At 35.9% G+C, this 21,793-nt stretch overlaps 1 protein-coding gene across 12 annotated transcripts in view; it reads right to left on the reverse strand.

Moving 5' to 3' along the window:
• LOC105481956 (WRN RecQ like helicase) overlaps positions 1-21,793 on the reverse strand; it is a 139,230-nt gene that overhangs the window by 115,800 nt on the left and 1,637 nt on the right. For 6 of the 12 annotated variants that reach the window (XR_011607121.1, XR_011607122.1, XM_071068422.1 and 3 more), the window contains one exon: positions 3,931-4,086. The exons of 3 other annotated variants lie outside the window; for them this stretch is intronic. The gene's annotated coding sequence lies outside the window, so the exon portion shown is untranslated. Of the gene's footprint in view, positions 1-1,411; positions 1,506-3,930; positions 4,087-21,793 lie in introns of those variants that run through there. 3 more of the 12 variants (XM_011741741.3, XM_024792918.2, XM_071068423.1) reach the window with 3 other exon arrangements.

The raw sequence follows: 21,793 nt of genomic DNA on the forward strand, positions 1-21,793 counted from the left end.
ATAGTCTGTTGTATTTGATATTTAACAATATAAATTCTGACAAAATTAAACAATACACAGCAACTATTCCAAGCATGAATCAGAAACTGAAAATACCGATAATTTATGGAACAAAAAATTTTAAAGATGACTTTATCAAACAAATTTTCCATTTAGAACAAACTCCAACAAACTATTGTACATTGGGAAGGAAAGGGTTAACAGAGCAGGTTTGTAACTCATTCTTTAACCACTGGGGGAGAGAGAATGAAAGACCTCCACCAAAGTTCCCAGTAAACATCCCAATGACATCAAACCAGAAGGCAGCTTACTAAGGGTCTTTATTAGTAGAAAAATACCAAACAGTCCATATCTAGAAAATGTTAGCAAGAAAGAGTTCAACTATCTAGATTGTTTATTGTTAATGAGCCTGGAATTATGGATTTATTAATTTATGCTTGAAAATGTGGGGTAGTCAAATAAAGCACATAATTAAAAATAATAATACAGGAGTCCCAATATCAAAACAACTTCCTTTGTGCAATGTTTTTGCATATATTTCTTAAAACTAGTGTGTTAATACAAAACTACAACGTGTCCTAATGCAGAAGAAAGGTACATTTTTGTAATTTATTTCTCACGGTTTGGGACTCAAAAAAAGAATGTTCTATCTGCAATTGGTGCTTGCTTATATTCACTGAATCATGATCAAAGTTTGCCCATGGGTACAACTCAACTCTTGGGGTTGCCACATGCATCATATGTAGTGAAAAAATATGTCAAATATATATGCTTTATGAACTGTAAAGCATTTTATATATGTCACTGGTTATCAATAAGTGTATATTTTGTCACAAATTCAAAATCCTTGACAGGAGAAGTCAAAAGTTGATCCCAGATTATATATGTAAAATCAGTTCTTAATCTTAAAATATATATTTATAAAGCTGGAAAACAAGTTTCTGCTATACGTAGAGTAGATCTCATTGGCAAAATGCCAGAAAACTGAGGTTTCCACAAATAACACAAACTTTATAAAAACACCTGTAGACTTCTGAAATTTTGTAAGTAATTCATTTACACTGCCAAAACAGAAATAAACTTCAATAACTCTTTCCTTCTATCTATAACACTAAAATCATTTTAATTCAAAATATGTAATTTTTAGATGTAAATACTCTTTTGCATGCAAAATTCTATCTAGATACTTCCAGGCAAAGAACTTGAACGTAAATTTGTTTACAAACCTAACATCTTTGTCAAATTTACTTATATCTTGGGATAGATAAAAAGCACATCGAAAATTAATGTTGTGGAATAACTTGCAATAGGGAAATCCTTTGCCATACATGAGGATTGTAATTCCTGACGAGGTAAAGGTTATTCCTGGTCAAATTCACAGTATAAAATAATTTTTTATTTACATACGTACTCGCTATGTCGTTCAGCATGTATGACTTTGACAGGTCTTTTTCTAAAATCATGTGTTTTAGCTTCTGCACAGCAAATCAGTGTGAACAGACAACCTACAGAATGGGAGAAAATTTTTGCGATCTATCCATCTGACAAAGGTCTAATATCCAGAATCTACAAGGAACTCAAACAAATTTACAAGAAAAAAAAAAATCCCATTAAAAAGTGGGCAGAGGACGTGAACAGACACTTCTCAAAAAGAGACATTTATGCAACCATGAAACATGAAAAAAAAACTCAACGTCACTTATCACTAGAGAAATACAAATATTTTTGGTATACAAATCAAAATCACAATGAGATACCCTCTCATGCCAGTCAGAATGGCGTATATTAAAAAGTCAAGAAACAACAGGTGCTGGCAAGGCTGTGGAGAAATAGGAATGCTTTTACACTGTTGGTGGGAATGTAAACTAGTTCAACCATTGTGGAAGACAGTGGAGCAATTCCTCAAAGACCTAGAACCGGAAATACCATTTGACCCTGCAATCCCATTACTGAGTATATACCCAAAGGAATATAAATCATCCTATTATAAAGATACAAGCACATGCATGTTCACTGCAGCACTATTCACAAGAGCAAAGACATGGAAACAACCCCAATGCCCATCAATGACAGACTAGATAAAGAAAATGTGATACATATGCAATGGAATACTATGCAGCCATAAAAAGGAAGAAGATCATGTCCTTTGCAGGGACATGGATGGAGCTGGAACCCATTATCCTCAGCAAACTAACAAAGGAATAGAAAACCAAATACCACATGTTCTTACTTATAAGTGGGAGCTGAACAATGAGAATATATGGGGAACGACACACACTGGGTCCTGGAGGTGGGACAGCATCAGGAAAAACAGCTAATGTATGTGGGGCTTAATACCTAGGTGATAGATTGATAGGTGCAGCAAACCACTATGGCACACATTTACCTATGTAACAAATCTGCACGTCCTGCACATGTATCCTGGAACTTAAAATAAAATTAATTTTTTTAAAAAACATGTATTTTATCATTTCATAATGCTTCATATTGTACCTTTAAAGGATTTTAAACCCCCCTTTAAAATAACGTATTATGAGTTGCTTTGGTTTGGACTTTTCCTGAAATCTTATCTGTCTACCACTATCTACAATTTTTCAACCTTTATCATTATTTTAAAGGCTGTCCGGAATTTTTGTTGTTGTTGTTTTGTTGCTTAATTTTGGTTTTGGCCAGGCACAGTGGCTCATGCCTGAAATCCTAGTACTTTGGGAGGCTGAAGCAGGAGGACTGATTGAGGGCAGGAGTTCAAGACTAACTTGGTCAACATAGTGAGATCCCATCTCATATTTAAAAAAAAATTGTTTTTTATTTTGAATGGCTTAATCGGAATATGTTTGTCTTTCAGTACGGAAATGAAAATTAATCTCATTCACAGGTGGTACAAAAAGTTTTTTTCCCTTTCACTTTATTTTCATTACTTTCTTCAGTTTCCTCTTTTTCTTTTTCCATTTTTTTCTGACTTGATGAAATTATCATGCATTCCCTTTTTCCTCATTATTCATGTTAAAATGCACTGGGTTTATGCTACACTCTACTCCTGACCAAGATTTTTTAACAATGTTTTCTTTGAATTCTACATAGCAACCACTACAAAGAAGCAAATGGCAAAAGAGAAGGCTTTGCTCTCATAGACTGAAAACTCCTTTTTCACCATTAACCAGTATTCCAACAACTTAGTCTCTTCAAATTGTATGTATTTCAAGGGTGCAAAAATTCTTTAAGTCTAATAGCTTCTCCTTTTCTTTAATTAGGAAATATGTTAATTTATTCAGATGATTTAAGCTTTGAGTAAACTTGAACTTTTTTACATCAAGTATTTCAAAATAATACTAAAGCTTTGTCACAGACGCACACTGACTTTCCTCTACTAGCACTATTAATCTTCTTTAGGATTCAAATAACACCAATTAAACATCACTTATAAAACCATTTTAACTTCACTTTTCCAAAGCTGAATTTTTGCTCTGAATCCATAAACTCTGTCATATACCTTAATGTATTTTCCACATGATCATTGCATTTTTTTATAGAGTGAATTCAAGCAGTCAAAATGTCAGTTAAGGATACCACTTTTTGAAGCCAATAACTACAGTTCAACAAATCTGCAAAGTAAGAATCACTCACATGGAATAATTTAAATGTTTTCTTTTCGCTTATAAACCTTCCTTTGGACTGTCCACATAATCACATAATGAGTAATAAAATAGCTCATCACATTTCTTCACCTAAAGGTGAAAAGAAGGTACTGTAGGAGCTTAGATTTAGTTAGGCTCACCATTTGAATTTTTAATGTAATCATTTAATGTGAAATTCCAAACCACAGGCAAGTTTTAATTTACAACTGCTTCTGCATGAATAAGACAACCTGTTACTTGGAATAAAGTTTTAGATTGAACTTAATGTAAAGCTTTTATATCTTCCTGTCATTACCTGTCCCAAACTTCCACTCTGTTTCCATAGTATCTTGTATGTTTCAAAGTATTCATTTATCTCTTCGAATATTTCATCCCCAGTTGGTTTGGGAACTTCTCTTTGCCAAGCAAATAATGTCTTCCAGTTCTTCAGGGATTCTATACAGTCTTCAAACTGAGAATCATTACAAAAGTTTATGAATTCATATCTGAAACGAATGCCTTTTTGATTAAATAATTTTCTGGATTAGAGTTGTGTCTATGTCATTCCACAAATCTTCAATGTATCTTCTAATAGAATAATTGAAAATGGCAGCTCTTCAATTTCCCTTGCCTCATTGGTCTCAAACATAGTGTTCCAAACAGGCAGGAAAAAAATAGCAGCCTCAGTAACCCAGCAAGGTACCTGGGATTCATTAATTGTGCAACCGTATAACTAGCTTCTTGAGCTCAATCTGATTATCATGTCTATCAACCTCATAATAATAAATTATGGCTAAATAATTAAGTATGGTACATCCATAAAACAGAACACTACACAATCATTAAAAATAATGTTCTTATAAATATTCAAGTGAAAAAAGCAAATTAAAAAATTAAGGAGCAGGAGCTCATGTGTGTAATCCCAGCACTTTGGGAGACCAAGACAGGCAGATGATTTGAAGTCAGGGGTTTGAGATCAGCCTGGGCATATGGCAAAACCCCGTCTCTACTAAAAATACAAAAATTAGGGGGACATGATGGTGCATGCCTGTAATCCCAGTTACTTGGGCGGCTGAGGCACAAGCAGCACTTGAGCCCAGGAGGCAGAGGTTGCATTGAGCTGAAATCTTGCCACTGCACTCCACCCTGGGCAACAGAACAAGACTGTCTCAAAAAGAAAATTAGACTCTAATTGTATAAACTAAATACGCATGTATGTTTGTGCAAGTCTGGAGCAATGTATACCAAAACATTAGTGGTTATTTCACAATTGCAAATGGTTTTTCATATTCTTCTTTATACTTTTCTATATATTCTAACTTTTCTCTAAGAACATGTGTTCCTTTTAACAATCAGGGGACAAAAGTATGTCAATAAAATGAAAAAGTAATTTTTTAATGAATAATCAAGGCTACATTTTTTCATACTATAGAACAAGGGCCAGCAAATTTTTTCTCTAAAGGGCTATATGGTAAATATTCTAGGCTTTACGGGCCAGATGATCTTTGTCAAAACTACTCAAGTTTGTCACTATAGCACAGAAGTCATAAACAATACTTAAGCATAACAACGTTACAATGAAATTTTACCTACAGACACTGAAAGCTGGATTTATTTAAATTTCATAAAATATTCTTCTTCTTTTGACTTTTCAACCACTGAAAAATGTAGAAACCATTCAGTACACAGTACAAAAACAAGCAGCAAGTCAAACATGACCCACTGGACACCTTACCAACTTCTACTACAGAACACAGATAAAATGCTCTAAAACTGAAAGTTCAAGGCTGGCGTTATTAACAACCCAATGTAGTGATTTTTAATCTCCATAATGCATTCTAAAATATCAATAAGATATGAAACTTCTCGGTGAAGGCTTTTTGACAAATTAGTTGCAAAATGGTCCTCATGACAGCTAAACGAGTGGACCTACTCCATAAGGTTGGTAATATCAGTCAATTAAATGCTAAGAGATTATGTGTCAAAACTGTGAACTCTGTTTTGGAAGAAATTCATCTTAAGTGATTCTATTTGACAGCATTTAGATATTGGGACAAGTTGTCTGCTGAAGTAATTTCTAGTTCATGTCAATAGAAATCAGGCCAGTAAGATTTTAGTTAGAACAAATTTAGAAAAAGTAAGACCAATTACATTCCAAATTAGCTAAGAAAGGGTAGCTTTTTAATCACTTAACTTTTAAACCATACTCTACGTCACTCTGATAAGAGTAGAAATTCACCTCAAGAGAACCGCATTTTCCACTTAGAATAGTGTCATCTTCTAGAAAATAGACAGATTTAATACCAGTCTCAAGAGGCCAGTCTCAAGACAAAGTTGGGTTTTGGTGGATGAACTCAGATATTTCTTTGTTCATAAAACCTCTAACTAGGTAAGGAAATTAATACCTACTGTTACCATGGTAACTGACTTCCCTAATTGCTTGAGGGCTAAACTGAATAAAGTATCCCACTCTTTTTGAAAAGCACTAAAAGAAAAAAAAAATTGTCAAGTTACATGACACATATGGATAATAATCTGAAGTTGAGGAAAAAATTATTAGTTAAATAATGCAATGCTTAACTGTGCTAGCCAGTTAAAGGGTTTAATGTGGAAAAATTTCCACTTACTATTTAAAACAGTTCAATTCTATTTTATTCAAAATATGTAAAGGTTAATGTGATGAAATACACTGTTTTATAAATACTTATTACAATAAAAACGCAAGAATATTTATAATTACTCTGAAATTTGCTAACAAAATATTCCAAAAGAACAGTTGCAATACTTAAGTTATAATTTCAATTTTTCACACTGGGCATGTATGCAAATTTTACAAATATCCATTGAATTTCACAATGTTTCTCTGAGGAAGAAAGCTGTATCTACATCACTTTGCACAAAGGAAAACTAATAACTAAGACTAGCTGATTTTGCAAAAGTTATGCAGACTGCTCTAGCGTTGAAAATTATACCATGAAGAAGCAGGAAGTAGAGTGGAAAGAAGCCTGGACTGAAAGTCAGAAAACCTAGGTTCCAATGCTGCTTTGTGTCAAAAAAGAAAAAAAAAAAGTATCCAAAACTTAGACAAAGAGAGGGCAGTATGTCATTTCAATGTCATATAGGAGCACAAGCTCACCCAACGATTATCAGTATTTCATTAGGGGACATATCTTTATTTGACTGGTTATTTATTAATGATTTTAAAACTCAGACTCTAATATCCACATGTTAAATAATAAATTTTGGTCTCATAAAGGTGTAACTGAATCTTGTCGAGTAAAAAAGATAACCTCAAAGTCTATGGTTTTTATTGCCCTATAGCACAGCTTTGTACCTAACCTAGCAATCTTATTCCCAACTTTTTCCTCCAAAGTCTATATTTATCTTTGCACCTCTCTGAACCAAAGCTGTCATCCTGCTGGTTCCCTCATCAACACGACACATATGACATGTGTTCTTTCTATATTTGTACAAGAATTATCTTTAAATTATTTGGAAAATTCTGCTTTGACACTTGGTCACTTAGCATCCATGTGACCTTGGACAAGTCACTTTATTTTTCTAAATTTTCATTGCCTCATTTGTAAAATGGGATTATGTTCCCATTATTATATTACCTGTCTTATGATATCATATCATTCCTATATATTATAATATTTGCTTTCTTGACCACAAGATTAACGTAAAGACGACAGCAATACACATGATGTCACTTCTTTTCAACTATAATTACACATGAGTTGGAATGATGACAGGACTAGTGATAGGTCTTTTACTTCTATTGTACCTCATTCCCTATAGTATACTGGGATCCCATTAGAGAGGTCAAGAATCTGTAGGTACAGATAAAAATAGCCAATCCATATGAATTAGATAAGATATATAAATTCACTGACAGCTAGTTAAGCACTGAAGTACTTTATAGGTAGAATATTCTTTTAAATTACAAATTCAAACAAAGAAGAGAAAATGGATTCATTTATCCAATGCTTCTTTCTTACCCATTGGACCTCACTCAAAAAAAGTACTGAATTTCGAAACACATCTTTTTTTTTTTGAGACAGAGTCTAGCTCTGTTGCTCAATCATAGCTCACTGCAGCCTCAATCTCCTCAGGCTTAAGCAATCCTCCCACCCAAGCCTCCCAAGTAGCAGGGACTAGAGGACTACAGGCACATGCCACCATGCCCAGCTAATTTTTGTATTTTTTGTAGAAATGGAGTTTCACCATGTTGCCCAGGCTGGTCTTGAACTCCTGGCCTCAAGCAATCCTCCCTACCTCAGCCTCCCAATGTGCTGAGATTACAGGCGTGAGCTACTGTGCTGGGCCTATTTTCTTTCTCTTTAACTATACTGCACAAACTATATTTAGGAGGTTTCCAACTATAGTCTGACAACAGAAATTCATATACTTATCTAACTTTTCATGTGTGTGGAAAAGAATATTAAAAAGAGATTTCAAGGATAAGTTACAAGATTGGATTAGTAAGTGTTTTCCAAATATTCTGACACAGAAAGATTACAAAACCAAAGCAGCTTAAGTACTCCAGCAATTCAGTTTGGTGGTCAACATCCTAATTTTGATTAGAATCTTTCGGTTTCACCAACACAATTATGTTATTTTTACTGAGAAGCAGCTTCTAGTCAAAAAAGCCTTTCATTTTTAACAAAAAACGCAATAAACTTTTAAAAAATTCTAGGCTTGATTTCTTCTATTATGTTACATATTTTCTGAAAATGTAACCTTGCACATTGAGTTTTTATACTTACCTATATACTAGTAACTAATTTATACATATATATACCCACACATGCATATATACACACACACAGACTGTGTATCTAGATACATAAACATGTAAATAATCTATAGTTTATTGCAGAAGATATCATTTATAAGGTATTCTCCTGTATGGTTTTTGAGAATTTCTTTCTACTTTTCTATGAACCAAAAGGAAGAAGAGGTAGAGGAAAACAGAGAAAAACCAAAGAATGCGTGCCAAAGCCCTCATTAAATTCTCTAATTAAAGAAGCTGATCAAGGCTTTCATGAATCTACTACTACATTTCTGCTCATCTTAATTTCCCTCCAAACAGCCCAAGCAAGCAAACCAGAAAAGCTAAATAAAACCACCCATTCATAGCTTGGTTAACCATAGTAAGATGATGTAATTTTTAAAAGTAGTAGAATGATTTTTGAGAGACCTGTTTCTGTATAGGTATCTAACAATTTTTCCTAACTGTCAAATGTTATATAAAGCACAATTTTGTACTAATCCAACCAAGTGAAATAAACTGTAAATGGAATCAAACAAATAAACACAATAAAACGCCATTAATTTTAGTTAGCAACAAGGGAAAAGGATAAAAGCCACGTTCTTTGCTGTGTCATAGTGCGAAGCCGCACTGCCCATAAACCAGGAACATCACTTGACCTGAACTGAATCCATGGCACAGCGAAGTGCTGTACAACTGGATTTCACTACCCAACTGAATAATTCATTATTTTTAATGAATTTCCTCTGTTCTCTAAGTAGCTATAGCCAGTCAGCTGAAATCAACCATTATAAACTGGGAAACTGCAGAGAAAGTTTTCAAGTAACTCAATTTAAAAACTTGCTTAGGCTATTTTTCCTTTTATATTTATTACTGTTACTTTATATGGCCTGAGATAAAATTTTATAGGACTCATTAGTAAGTGGATGTCGACAGTTGCCTTGCCAGCATCCGTTCCACCCTGGACCCTTTCTACAGTACCTATAAATTTCATTCAGGTAAAGATCAGTTACCCACAAAGCCAATGTTCAATATGTTTTAAGGAAGGTGTCCCACTCCCAGCCCACAGTAGAGCCAGTGGTCTAAAGGTAATCCAATTCCTCTTACTGCAACGATGATTCAGAAACCCAGCCCTGGCTGAATGTAGTGGTACATGCTAGTAATCTCAGCACTTTGGGAGGCTGAGGCAGGAGGATGGCTTGAGTCTAGGAGTTCAAGACCAACCTGGGCAACATGGCAAACCCTGCCTCTACAGAAAGTACAAAAATGAGCCAGATGCGATGGCACACATCTTTAGTCCCAGCTACTTGAGAGATTGAGGTGGGAGGATCGGTTGAGTCCAGTGGTTCGAGGCTGCAGTGGACCATGATCGCACCACTGCACTACAGCCTAGGTGAGAGTGAGACCTTGTCTCAAAAAAAAAAAAAAAATCAGCATTGCCAGGTAGAAAGAGAAATGCATAAATTTTACAATAAGACCAATTTAAGTATAGAAGGAAGAGAGAAAGGTAAAAGTGGAGACTGGGTAAAAAAGAAACTGGAAAATTAACACACAATTCTGTTAAGCAGTCACAAATTTACCTAATGCAAATCTTCCATAGTAAGTTCCAATATAGTCTCTTCGGACAGGATAAGTTTATGTAATACGAATAAGAAGAAAAATCAGCAATTTTGTGATTGTGCAATTCCTGGAAGGAAAAAAGTTATCCTCCAGTCTAACTATTTTTCTACTGTACTTCAGAGACTCTGTTTTATGAATGAACAGCAAAAGCAAGTCAGGTACCAACAGATGATGTCTCCTGCTTCACATCAAAACTTCCAGGAGGAGCTACAAAGCTTTGATATTTTTTTCTGATGGGTTCTATTATTCTTACTACAGACTACGAAGATCTCATACCTCTATCTTCTTGGTTTCAAACACAGCTAAAGAGAAGGTGAATTTCTGCCCTCTGCTGAGGAGCTAGCCTAAAACACTAACAGTAGAAGAGATCAGAAAAATGCAGAGATAAGAACAATAGAGTTAGAAAGAAACAGACGCTGGAAGTAGGCTCAGGAGGGAAGGTCATTGTTCTCCTTTTTTTGGAGAACATTAAATTATTCTAATTTCTTATTTCCCCATGAAGAAACTGTTCAAAAGCCATCCTCTTTCTTAATCCTCCCTCATATTAAGCATTTTATCAAAGGAAAGAAAAAAACCACCTTTAAGAGTCTGATTGCTATCACTAACCAGCTTTTACAAAAGATAAGCCTAATGTTTATCAAAGTTCCAAAGTCTCCTAAAATAAAAAACTTTTCCACAGTATCTCTTTGAGGACAGGTAATTTTATCTATTTGTTTAACAGGAGCAAATAAGGTAACCAGATTCAAAATAAGGATACTCAAATTACTTTTATCCTAAGATAAATTATTATCCTATCTCATTTTTACATATGAGACAGAATGGAATACAATTATATCCAAGTCCAAATTATACAATTATATCCAAAATTGATATCCAAAATCAGTAACAGCAAAAATGACAACCTACCTGGGAATAAACCTAACATAAAATATATAAGATCCATTTTAAAGACAACTAGCAAATTTTATTAAGACAGTTAAAAAAGGACTGGATAAGACACACTGAGTTCCTGCATAGCCAGACCCAAAACTGTAAATATATTAAATAAATCAATACACTCAAGAAGCAATACCGAGAAAAAATGTCAGCAGAATTTTTCATCGAACCACATGAGTTTACATTAAAGTTCACTGGGAAGAGAAAATACTCAAGAGCAGCAAATTTTTTTTTGAAAAACAAGACCAACAAGGGAAAATTCACCCTACTAAATACGAAACTTTTAAAACTACAGTAATTAAAATAGTGTGTACCAGGCGAGGTGGCTCACACCTATAATCCCAGCACTTTCGGAGGCTGAGGCGGGCGGATCACCTGAGGTCAGGAGTTCGAGACCAGCCTGGCCAACATGGTGAAACCCCGTCTCTATTAAAAATACAAAAATTAGTCAGGCATGGTAGCGGGTGCTGTAATCCCAGCTATTAGAGAGGCTAAGGCAGGAGAATTGCTTGAACCTGGGAGGTGGAGGTTGCTGTGAGCAGAGGCGGCACCACTGCACTCCAGCCTGGGCAATAAGAGCAAGACTCCCAGTCAAAAAAAAAAAAAATTAGTGTGGAATTAGTGTAAAAATACAAAAACAGATCAGAACATAACATGTCTAATGCCATATTGAGAAAACCTTGAAGACTTCAGAGACTATGGAAGGTGGTGAATATGTTAATTTGTTTGACTGTAGGAATCGTTTCACTATGTATACATGTATCAAAACATCATGTTGTACACCTTAAATACATACAATAAATAAAACTTGCCATGTTCAGAAATAGATCCATGTGAATATGGAAATCTGACATATGATGAAGGAGGCAGGTCTTGTCTTTGAGAAAGAACAAGTTATTCAATAAATGAGGCCAAAAAACTGGTTATAACTTTGATATATCAGTATCAGCAAAAAAATTTAAAAGACTGACCACATGCAGTAATCACGAGAGAAGAAACTGGCATCACCATTTTGAAAGATGTTTCATAGAAGGCATCAAAATTTTAAATCTGCATAACCTTCAAGTTAGTAATTACATCTATCCTATGGAAATATTTGCACATATGCACAAAGATGTACATAAAGGATGTTCATTACATCCCTTTGTAAAAGCAAAAACACAGGAAGCAGTTATAGGGTAAATTAACAGGTAAATAAACAATGACACATCCATAATATGGCACATACTAAGCTGCCAGTAGAAGAATAAAATAGAACTACACGTATTAAGATCATTCTCTAAGATAAATGCTAAGTAAAACAGGGGGAAAACGAAGTGTCAGTGGTAGTTTAAATTTTAAAATAGAAAATGAAATTGGCCGGGCACAGCGGCTCACACTGTAATCCCAGAACTTTGGGAGGCCAAGGAGGGCAGATCACAAAGTCAAGAGTTTGAGACCAGCCTGACCAACATGGTAAAATCCCATCTCTACTAAAAATACAAAAATTAGCAGAGCGTGGTGGTGCGCGCCTATAATCCCAGCTGCTCAGGAAGCTGAGGCAGGAGAATCGCTTGAACCCGGGAGGTGGAGGTTGCACTGAGCTGAAAACATGCTACTGCACTCCAGTCTGGGTGACAGAGTGAGACTCCATCTCAACGTTTCAAAAAAAAAAGAAAAGAAAATGAAATTCTATGTATATATAAATGCAAAGAACAATCCAGGAGGACCCTCAGACAGGGTAAGTTTACATAATACAAACAAGAAGAAAAATCAGATATTTTGTAATTGTGGATTTCCTGGAAGGAAAAAAGTTATCTTATAGTCTAATTATTTTTCTACTGTACTTCAATGACTCAGTTTTATGAATGAACAGCAAAAGCAGGTCAGGTACCAATTAATAGGGGCCCCTACTGGTAAGTGAATGGGATTGAGGTCAGGTATATGAAAGAGGAGTTTCAATACTCTATAATTTCTCAGTAAGCAGGATCCCCCCTCCCCTACTTCCTGTCTACATCTTTCTTGCTATCTGAGAGTACTACGAAGGGCTTCTGTAAGTAATAAAGTAAATAACAGTCTATATTTTTTCAAATTGGAGTCCTGAGGTTAAACATACCTCAGGGTTTTAGTAAAGTCAAGCATAGGAGGAGGAAAAAGAGGCTGATTACCTTAACACTAAGAAAGAAGATGATAACGATCCATTGTGTACAATAAATTTCAATAGCATCCTAATCTCCATTCAGCCCTCCTCACCCTATCCCAAAATGTATAACAGCAAAGTTTTATGGATGGAATTGACCTCATCACCAAGACTACAGGTGAAATCCAAGTGTCTTAAGGCCAACAGGAAAATCCAATTCCCCTTGCTATACAACTGATTCAAGGATAGGAGGTATGACCCAGGTCTCAGCTCTCTAACCTCCATCTCCTGGCCATAATTATTGGTTCCAAGGCAGTTCAAGTGCAACAAAGCTCAGGACTCTCCTTCTCTGGCGAGGGAAAAGGTGCTTTTGCTCCTGTTAGATGTAGTCATGGTTGGTGCAAGTAGCCATCTTATAAGCATACAAGAAACCACCCTGAAGGTGGTTTCATAGAAGAGGGCCAAGAATAAGGCCAAAAATTGGTAGATCCCTGAGTGAACTTGCCTGAAGTCCACTCTACCTCAGATGTCTCCATTAAATAGACCAATAAATAACTTTTTATTGCTAAAGTCAGTTTGACTTTGGTTTTTCCATTACTTGCAACTGAAGCCACCCTTGTTGACAGGATGGGATAATTAAAATGTAATACCACTTCTTGATGTGATTTTTTGAAGATTGTATAGAATTCCATTTTCTTTATCTATTGTAATTTATTTAACAATTCCCTATTGATGACAATTAACTTGCTTGTGAATTTCACCAAAAATAATGTTCAATGAATACCCTTGTGGATATGTGGGTATTGTTAGGCATTCCTATTATTGCTATAGGACAGATTCCTAGATAAGAAACTACTAGGACATAGAGTACTTCTCTGCTTACCTTCTCACCAATAAATTATTCACAATAGTATGCTAACCCCAAAAGATAAAACTAGACAAAGCAGCAGCCCACACAGAAAGCCAAGAGAAACCTCCACAGTAGCAGGGTTAAACTAAACCACTGGTGAAGGATTTCAATCTGACAACTATGAAAAGGCGCTTTAAGGCACCTACTACTCCTACAAGAAGAGTCTGATCAAAGAATAGAAGTCCATGAAGGGTTGACTATTAGTTCCAATATAACCACATGTAATTCAACACCTAACTTTGTGGTGTTAGATATAAATGAAATTGATGGTATTTGAGTGTTAATGGACCACTATCATCACCATGACCATCACCATCAAAACTATAGCCATTAATATCTACATCCTACCCTTTCCCCACTCCTTGTCTAGTAGATCACAATCTTTGATGTATAATATCCAAGGGAGATAGTGCCTCCCAGTCTTCTGACCAGCTCTCCTCCAGTGATCTCGTCTGTATCCTGCTCCACCCATTTATTCCTACAAAGATACTATGTTATTACCAATGACTAAATCCTTCCATAATCTCAATTCCATATATCCCACTCTACAACCAACACCTTCTGTTTTTCAAGTTCATTCCTCTAGAAACTCAATTCCAACAATCTTTTGACCTAACTGGGACCTTTAAGGGTCCTGCTACCATATCATTGTCTTCCTCCACTTGGGCAGTCCTTAATTCTCTTCTCGACCAGTTTAAATTCCAAGTTGATAGGCACTTCCTTGCATACTCCCTCAAATTCATTGCCCTTCTGGCTTTATCACTATCTCCTGGCAAAACTCTAATCCTGAATAAAAAAGAACCTTTACCTACTCTGCCTGTACCTATGCAGCTGAATGAATGTAGCAGGTGAAAAACATAACCATTTTGACTGGTCTCACCTTAAATTTGTGACCACCAGCCCCAGGTGGGCCCTTAGTGCTTCCTAGCAATCCTACAACTTTTCCCTAATCTATTTACTATCCTCCCCTCCTAAGACTATTTTATACCTTCTCTTCTCCACTTAAACTTCATATCTCCTCCACCGATCATCACTCTTAGCTGATGATCTTGCTTCTGGTTTCATTAGAACCAATCAAAAATGAATTTCCACAAGCTCTTACCCTGAAATCTATTCACATAATTATATCTGTACCCACAGACTCTACTGTGGTGGTTAATTTTATGTGTCAATTTGAGTGGGCCATGGGGTGCCCAGATATTTGGTTAAACATTATTCTGGGTGTGTCTGTGAGGGTGTTTCTAGGTGAGACTAACATTTGATTCAGTAGACTGAGTAAAGCAGATTGCCCTCCCTAATGTGGGTGGGCCTTCGATTTGTTGAAGGCCTGAATAAATAAAAAGGCTAAGTATGGGAAGATTTGCTCCCTCTGCCTGTCTTTGAGCTACGACATTGGTCTTCTCCTGCCTTCAGACTTGGACTCAGACTGGAACTTACACCATAGGCTCCCTGGTTCTCAGACCTTCACAACTGGACTGGAATTATACCATTAGCTCCCGTGGGTATATCTCCTGGCAGATCTTAAGACTTTTATAATCTCTTTATAGATACAGAGACAGAGATACAGACAGAGATGGACACAGAGATATAAAGATCTCCTATTGGTTCTGTTTCTCAGGAGAACCCTAATATATCTACCTTTTCTTATGTAACTATGGATGAACTATCTGTACTCCTACATCCAACCTCTCCATGTGTGCAAACCTCTCATCTACTCAAAGACATTTTCTCAAAGACATCTACTCAAAGACATTTTCCCATCTCCTATATCATCAACTTTTTCCTCTCTACTAGTCTGCCAGAAAAGACCCATCAACATACATCTAATTTTTCCCAACTAAAAAAAAGAAAAAAGAAAAAAAAAAAAACCTCAACTTTTGGCTAACTGCTCCATTATTATTCTCCCTATTATAGGAAAACTACTCAAAAGAGTCATCTATACTAGCATCTCCGTTACCACTCCTTTAATCCTCTCCTAAACCCACTGTAACCACTCCGCTCCACTAAAAGGGCTCATGTCAAGGTTTCCAATGACTTTTATGTTGTCAAATCCTATAGCCAATTCTCAACTCTCATCTGAGTCAATGCACCAGCAGTAAGTGACACAATTAATCACACCCATCTTCTTGAAACACTTTACCAGGCCTCTGTTATAATTCTTGAGTCTCCATCTATATCAGTAACAACCCCTTTTCAGTATACTCTGCTTGCTGCTCCTTCTTACCTCCCTAATCTCTAAACATCACAGCATTCCAGGATACAAGTCACAGACCTGTTCTCTTCTCCCTCTGCACTCACTCTCTTAGAGAGCACAGTCAGTCTGCTGGCTTTTAAATTAGCTGTTATACACAAAACTTCCAAAGTTATATAAATAGCCTAGACCATTCCTCTTAACTTCAAACTTTGATAGCCAATTATTTACTGGATATTTGAATCTCTAATTGGCATATTCCACTCAACAGATATAAAGTTTCCCCAAACTGCTCCTTTTGTATATTTCCCATCTTAGTAAGTCACCTACATCTTTCTGGTTGCTCATGCCAAAAGCCTTGGATTCATCCTGACTCATCTCCTCCTTTCACATTCTGCATCTAATCTGTCAGCAAATACTGTTGGTTCTATCTTCAAAACAAAGCCAGAATTCTACCTCCTCTCACCACTTCCACTGCTACAACGCTGGTTCAAGCCATATTACCTTTTACCTGCTTTTCTGTTTGGTCTATGCTCAAAACAGCAGCAGTGATTCCATTACAAGATAACTCAATTTAAAGGACTATATAACATGAGCTACTGAAATTTACCCCAGAAAGGCAAGGGTGGTTCAATATAAGAAAATTAATCAATATAACACATTACATTAAGATAAGGGAGGCAAAATATCACATGATCATCTCAATTGACAAAGAAAAGGTATTTGACAAAATCCAACATAATTTCATGATAAAAACTCAGACAACTAGGAATAAAAGCGTATTTCCTCAACATGATAAAGGGCATTTATGAAAACCCACAGCTAACACCATACTTAATGGTAAAAGACTGAAAGCTTTCCACCTAAGATAGGAAGCAAGACAAAGATACCCACTTTCACCACTGCTTTTCAATATCGTATTGAAGTTCTAGCCAAAGAAATTCGACATGGAAAAGAAATAAAAAGCAACCATAATGGACAGGAAGAAGTAAAACTATCTCTATATACAGATGACATAATCCCATATAAAAATCTCAAAGAAAGCTACTAGATCTAATAAGTAAATTCAACAAAGTTTCAGAGTACAACATCAACACTGAAATATCAGCTGTTGTTATACACCAGAAATGAACAATCTGAAAGGAAAGTAAGAAAGTAACTGCATTTACAATAGCAGCTAAAAGAATAAAATACCAAGGAATAAATTTAACCAAGGAGGTGAAAAACGCGTACTCTGAAAACTACAGAACGCTGCTGAAAGAAATTAAAGAAAACACCAATAACTGGAAAGATATCCCATGTTCATGCATAGAAAGACTTGATATTGTTAAGATGTCAATACTACCCAAAGTTACCTACAGATTCACTGCAATCCCTATCAAAAGGCTTTTCTGCAGAAATGGAAAAGGTGATCCTCAAATTCAGAATTGCAAGGGACCCCCAAATAGCCAATATAATCTTGAAAAAGAAGAATAAACTTGGAGGGCTCATGTTTCCTAATTTCTAAACTTACTACAAAGCTACAGTAATCAAAACAGTGTGGTAGAGGCATAAAGACAGAAATATAAATAAAATAGAATAGAATTGAAATTCCAGAAGTAAATCCATACATTTACGACCAATTGATTTTTGACAAGGGTGCCAAGTCCATTCAGTGGGAAAGAATACTCTTCAACAGGTGGTGCTGGGACAACTGGATATCCATATGCAAAAGAGTGAAGCTGGACCCCTACCTCACACCATATACAAAAATAACTTAAAATGTATCAAAATAATATATAAGAATTAACTCAAAACGCCAATAGAAAAACTAAAACTATAAAACTATTAAAAGAAAACATGGCAGAAAATCTTCGCGGCCTTGGATTTGGGAATTAGGTATGACACCAAAAGCATAGGCAACAAAAGAAAAAATAGATAAACTGGACTCTATAAAAATGTAAAAGTGAATCAAAGAACAATATCAAAAAGTGAAGAAAACCCACAAAATGGGAGAAATTATTTGCAAATCTTATATCCAATAAGGGTTTAATATTCAAAGTATATAAAGATCTCCTACAATTCAAAAGAAAAAAAAAACTCAAATAAAAAATGGCAAAGGACTTAATAGACAGTTCCCCAAAGAAGATATATAATGGCCAATAAGCACATTAAAAGATGCTCAACATCATTAGTCATTAAAGAAATACAAAACAAAACCACACTAAGATACCACTTCCCACCACCTACCAGGATAGCTATAATTTTTTAAAAAGGAAATTAATTTTTGGTGAGTATACGGAGAACTGGAACACTTGTACACTGCTCCCATGGAAAACCAGTTTTAGCAGTTCCTTAAAAAGCTAAACCAAAAGCTTACCACATGACCCAGCAAGTCCACTCGTAGCTATATTCCCAAAAGAATTGAAAACAGAAACTCAAACAGATTCTTGTACACCAATGTTAATAACAGCATTATTCACAACAGCCAAAAGGTGGAAACAACCTAAGTGTCCATCAACATATGAATAAACAAATATGGCATATATATAATATAAACAGTGGAATATCATTCAGTCATAAAAAGAAATCGAGTTCTGATACATGCCACAACATGGGTGGACCCTGAAAACATTATCCTTACAAAAGACCCTGAATAGCCAAAGCAATCTTGAGCTAAAAGAACAAAGCTAGAGGTATCACACTACCTGACGTCAAAATATACTAAACTCTAGTAATCAAAACAGCACAGTACTGGCATAAAGAGACACACAGATAATAAAACAGAATAGAGACCCAAGAAATAAAACCACACATTTATAGCCAACTGATTTTTGACAAAAGAGCCAAGAACCCACAATGGGGAAAGGTCAGGCTCTTCAATAAATGGTGTTGGGAAAACTGGATAACCATATGCAAAAGAATGAAAGTAGTCAATCATCTCTCACCACATATAGAATCAACTCAAAATGGATTAAAGACTTAAATGTAAGACCTAAAACCATGAAACCACTTGAAGAAAACACAGGAAAAAAGCTCCCTAACATTGGTCAGGGCTAGCGGTTCCCAACCCTTGGGCCACAGATCAGTACCAGTTCGTGGCCTGTTAGGAACCAGGCCACAAAGCACTAGGTGAGCAGCAGGCAAGCATGCGAAGCTTCATTTTTATTTACAGCTCCTCCACATTCTTGAGCTCCACCTCCCCTGTCACATCAGCAGTGGCATTAGATTCTCATAAGAGCGCAAACCCTACAGTGAATTGCACATGCAAGGGATCTAGGTTGTACACTCCTCAGGAGAACCTAATGCCTTATAATCTGTCACTGTCTCCCATAACTCCCAGATAGGACCCTCAAGTTTCAGGAAAACAAGCTCAGGGCTCCCACTGATTCTACATTACAGTGAATTGTATAATTATTTCATTATATATTACAATGTAATAATAATAGAACCAAAATGCACAATAAATGAAATGCACTTGAATCATCCTGAAACCATCCCCTCCCTCCTCAAATGGAAAAATTGCCTTTGATGAAACCAGTCCTTGGTACCAAAAAGGTTGGGGACCGCTGGTCTGGGCAATGATTTTTTGGATATGACCTCAAAAGCAAAGGCAACAAAAGCAAAAATAGACAAAGGAATTACATCAAAATAAAATGCTTCTCTGCATAGCAAATTCAACAGAGTGAAGAATCAGATAAAATATTTGCAAACTATACATTTGATAAGACGTTAATTTCCAAAATGTTTAAGGATGTCAAACAACTCAATAGCAAAAAAAAAAAAAAAAAAAAAGTATTTAAAAAATGAGCAAAAGACCTGAATAGACATTTCTCAAAAGGAGATATACAAATAACCAACAGGTATATTAAACATTGCTCATCAATAACCATCATGGAAATGTAAATCAAAATCACAATGAGATATCACCTCACACCCGTTAGAATGGCTATTACCAAAAAGACAAAAGATAAGTGTTGGCGAGGATGTGGAGAAAAGGGAACTCCTTCCTCACTGTTGGTGGGAATGTAAATTACTACCATTATGGAAATAACTCAAAATATTAAACGTAGAACTACAAGCGAGTCCAGCAAATCCACTAGTGGGTATATATGTAAGGGAAATGAAATCAGTATGTCAAAGAGCTATCTGCACTTCCATGTTTCCCGCAGCACTATTCAACAATAGCCAGAATATGGAATCAAGCTAACTGTCCATCAACAGATGAGTAGATAAAGAAAATGTGATATACATCAATAATGGAATATTATTAAGCCATAATAAAGAATGAAATCCTGTCATTTGCAGCAACATGAATGGAACTGGAAGACATTCTGTTAAGTGAAATAAGCCAGGCACGTAAAGACAAATATCGCATGTTGTCACTTATATGTGGGAGCTAAAAAATTTGATGTCACTGAGGTAGTAAGTAGAATGGTGATTACCAGAGGCTGGGGTGGGTGGGTGGTGGGAATGAAGAGAGGTTGTTAATGAGTACAAAAATACAGTTAGATAGAAGGAATGTTATAGGGTTTGATAGCTATATAGAGACAAAAAAATAGGTAAGTGATTGCCTAGGAAAGCAGGTGGGATTGAGTACTAATGGTTATGGAGTTTCTCTTTTGGGTGATGAAAAAGTTCTAAAGGTGATAGTGATAAAGGCTGTACAACTCTGAAGACAAACTAAAAACCATTGTATTGCACACTTTAAATGGGTGAACCGTATGCTATATTAATTCTATCCCAATAAAGCTGTTTAAAAAAAAAAAAAAAAAAAAAAAAGAATGCTAAGTGGAATTTGCCAGATACAAAAAAGACAAATATTATATGATTCCACTTATGTAGAATATCTAGAATAGGCAAATTTGTAGAGGAAGAATGTACATTTGAAGTCACTAAGGGCTGGGTGGATGAGGCAATGGGGAGTTAGTGCTTAAAAGTTACAGTTTCTGTCTGAAGTCATTAAAGTCTTGGAAATAGCGGTGGTGATGATTTCACAACATGATGAGTGTAATTAATGTCACTAAACTGAACACCTAAAAATGGTTAATATGGCAAATTTTATGATATCTTACCACCATTTTTTAGAAACATAATTCAGATCACGTTTCCCTAACAACTCTCCAACAGCTTCCCATCTCCCTCAGAATGAAAGCCCAAATTTTCAATATAGCCCATAAAGTCCTACATATTCTGGCCCCATTCCCTTTCTGGCCTGACCTCTGACCTCCTCTCCGCTGGGCTCCAGCTCACTAGGCCTCTTAAGTTGCTCTCTGAATATAAAGAGGCAGGTTCCCCCAGGGCCTTTGCACTTTCTTCTCCTCCAGAGAGCCTCAAGGTAAGTTCTCTCACTTCCTTGAGCTCTGGACTCAAAAATTCCCTTCTCAGTGTGGTCTTCCCTGACCACTTACTGTACAACTGCAGCCCCCTACAGCCCTCCACCCCCAACACACACACACTCTTCATCTCCCTTTCCTTTTTAATTTCCATTTTCACCTTATGTCACCCTATACATTTTATTTTTTGCCTGTCTCTGTCCACTAAAATGTAAGCTCCAAAAGGAGAGAGATGTTTGTCTGTTCTGTTCATTGTTGGTATCTCTAGTGCCTAGAGCAGTCCTTAATAAACATTTGTTGGATTAATAAAGGGA

Source organism: Macaca nemestrina, chromosome 8 (assembly GCF_043159975.1).
Source record: "Macaca nemestrina isolate mMacNem1 chromosome 8, mMacNem.hap1, whole genome shotgun sequence".
NCBI classification, from domain to species: Eukaryota; Metazoa; Chordata; class Mammalia; order Primates; family Cercopithecidae; genus Macaca; species Macaca nemestrina.